Source organism: Lipotes vexillifer, unplaced genomic scaffold, assembly GCF_000442215.2.
Source record: "Lipotes vexillifer unplaced genomic scaffold, Lipotes_vexillifer_v1.1 scaffold7, whole genome shotgun sequence".
Lineage (NCBI taxonomy): Eukaryota > Metazoa > Chordata > Mammalia > Artiodactyla > Lipotidae > Lipotes > Lipotes vexillifer.
The window spans coordinates 1,551,981-1,555,564 of record NW_006792683.1 but is presented as its reverse complement, the minus strand read 5'-3'; positions in this window follow the sequence as shown (position 1 = coordinate 1,555,564).

Here is a 3,584-nt window from a genome sequence, read left to right as displayed (position 1 = left end):
GAGCTGGGTCTTAGCGTTGAGACGGAGATCTCTGGGAGAGCTTTCGCCGTTTGATATTACGTGGAACCAGGAGGTCTCTGGTGGACCAATGTACTGAACTCGGCTCTCCCACCTCAGAGGCTCAGGCCTGACACCCGGCCAGAGCACCAAGACCCTGTCAGCCACACGGCCAGTCTTATGAGATAAGAGGTATCTGGTCTGCAACAACTCCATGAATCTGGGATTATATCTCAGTAAACTGGATGCTTGCTGGATCTTTTAAGAAAGTGTCCCTGGAAAAGTTGTGAGAGGTAATCACAGAAGGCACTCAAAAGCACCATTCACGGTGTGCTGTTTCTTACAACGGATATAACTCAGGGAACAGCCACATGGGAGAGACACACAAGGCAAGGAACACAGGGAAAGGGCTGGAAGCTTCCGTCTCGCTCTGAGGGCATCACTCTTGCAGCATCTGCCTATGTTCACTCTCCTGGAAGTTCGAAATGTGGTTTTTGAATAGAACTTTCCTCTTGGGTTTCTGAACCTGGGATGTCTTAACCACTAGGGAAATAAGTGGGTAGCCAATGCATATTAATTTTACTGGAGGAGTGTCAGAGGGAGAGAGGAAGGAGAAATTTAAGTAATTTAACTGGAAAGCAATTTAGACATGAAAAGATACAGCAATGTCATGGAATAGAATTTTTAAAAATTCACACGAATCTTAACAGTAAAACATAAGGCTTTGGAGACGTTTCTCCGTTTGGGGTGGATGCTTCAGGATGTGCCGCAGACCAGTAGGGGTCAGCGCCCACTCTCCTCCGTTGCTGGGACCTGGGACACAGAAGCAGCCTCCGGAGCACAGCAACACAGCAACGTTACTCCTGAGGCTCCCTCCACAGTGGCTGCCCATGAGCCCATTTTACAGATGGGGAAACTTGGGTCCAGAAAGATTAGGTGGCTCACAGAGGTCCCACAGTTAAGGGAGGAGCCATAATACAAACCCAGGCAACCTGAGAAATTTGAGAAACGGTGTTTCTGGAATACTTTGAAATGGAAATACCTATGAAAGCCAGATTAAAAAGGCTGAAGCTCCTCTTTTTTGAGTTTTGTTTGTTTGTTTAATGCATGTTTGACTAACCTGATGAAGAGTAATCCATTTCTCAAAGTACTTTCAATGATACATGTGTTTTTATTTAATATTTTAAGTTCCATCTTCGTATCTACTTGGATCCATTCTGTGCCAGGTAAAATATGTGGAATAATAAAAACACGTAAGTGCTTACTGTGTCAAGATCTTTTCTAAATGCTGTACATGTATTAGCTCTTTAATTATTGCAGCCACCCCATACAGTTATTATGATTAACATGCCCATTGTATAGGTGAGAAAACTGAAGCAGAGGGAGATTAGGTAATTTGCTTAAAGTCACACATCAATTAAGGGGTTGAACAATCTGACTCCAGGGCTTTTGCTCTTTCCTCTGATTTTAAGCTGTGTGAGGGAGGACAGGTACTGAGGCCCCGTTATCTTCAAAGGAGTTGCCTGTCAACAGCCTGCAGGTTTCAGGGGGATCTATGCCCTGGGAACTCAATCTCTTGGCACCCCAGAAATTATGCGATTCCTTGAGGACTTCAGGAACTCCAAGTTTTATCTTCTGTTTGGAATAACCTAGACCCAAAGTAAGCAATTCAATTTTGTTTTAAAATGAGGAAGATTAAAGGATAAAATTTAACCTTAAAACCTAGTAAGTTTCCTCACTATGCTACAGGGTTGTAGTTTCTACTGAGCCAGAACTTTATTTTCTGGATACTAAGACTCTCTGAGATTTATCCCTGGAAGTTTACGAGATAAAGGAAGGACCCTCTGAGAGGAAATGGCTAATGTGACCTAACTCTCTAAACAGGGCAAGGCTTTAAGAGTAATTTCTGCCATTCAGCTCTCCTGTGACCCACAAGCAATAAATGACAGTCTTTTAAAAATGGCAATGGCTTATCGAATTCTTGGGCATCAGGCAGGGGAGAACTCAAATGATTTCTCTACACCTGTAATGCCAAGAGGAATCATACCCAGAGACCTGTGTTATAAAAGAGGAATTGTTTATGGCTAATGAAAAATCCTGGTGGAACTGTCCATCAAACTTTATGAAATGTGTGAGTTACTTAGGTATCAGCTTTCTGGATCTCATTTTCTTTCCAGAGCATTCAGAATTAAACCCTTTCCTTACTGGCTGCTTTCATACTGATAAACACAGAGCTGTTTTCTTTTCTTTTTCTTCTTTTCCTAACTGTTTTTGTTGACTCTCTTCACATCCCTTCTTCTTTCTTTCATCTCCTCTCCTGAGACCATACTCGAACTCACGGTTTCTCAAAATGGGGGTCTGTGGTCCACCTGGGTCAGAATAGGCTAGAATGCTTATTAAAAATGCATATTTCAGGCCTTATCTCAATTGTAGTAAAACAGATTCTCTAGGAAGGAGCCAAGGACTCTGCATTTCAATAAGCTCCTGAGAGATTCCTATCCATACTGAAGCAAAGGTCTAGTCCAGTGGGTTTCCAACTTAATGACTTGCTCTCAAATGTTAAATATTAAGCATTTCGTTGTAGAAATTAAAATGTTAGCAAAAGCCCTGAAATTTCTCTCTGTATTTCTGTGGGGACCATTGCTCACTTTCCATCTCTGCAGGTTCAACCCAACTCATGCTTCAGAGGGTGACTCCCACTCCCTTCAGGAAGGCTTGATTCACACAACTATGCATCATCTCTCTCTTCAGACCCTCCCCAGCCCCTGCTTTTCACCTGTTCGAGGACACTACACTGACTGACTCCTTTCCTCCTGGGGATACACGTATTTGTGTTTTGCGGGAAGATGTTTCATCTTTCCTACCATACAGCAAACTCCTTAAATATGAGGTTTGTGACCTTTCTTATTTTGTTTTGCTTCACAGGGGGGTACGTCCTTGATGTGCAACAGATGCTTGATTAATGAATGAATGTTTCAGTGGGAGAAGGATAAAGTTAATTCCTTTAAATCAGAGCTATAGCCTGTTTATGCTTAATATTTTCCATTTGAAGTAACTGTCTTCACAGCAGTGACAATCATTCTTTAATTTAGCTGAGAAGGTAGGTCGTGTTTGGGATGAGCATCTTTATAGGAAAACTTAATAAAATCCAAGGAACACTCCAGTAGGGTGCTGAGGCTTTTTACTGGTTTCCTAGAAACAATCCTCTACTCTGGCTACACAAACTATGGTTCCTGGACCAACAGCATCAGTCTCACCTGGGGGTATGTGAGAAACACAGAATCTTGGGCCTCACCCCAGAATCAGAATAAGAATCAGAATAGATAGGTGTTTTGTCTGTGCATTCAAGTTTGAGAAGCACGGGATTACAGAATTTCCTTCTGACTGAAAAAAGAGTACTTAAAAAATAGTGACAAGTCAGTGCTGGAATTTTCGTTATTGGTGATTATAAGTTTGTTTTAGAAGGGTTTTTTTTTTTTTTTAACAAGATACCCTTGTGGTAACTGGGAGTTCTGCTGTGGGTTTGTAACCATCATCAAAGGTTCTTATTAAATGGGCTTCATATTGTGGTAGACACTATTAAAGAA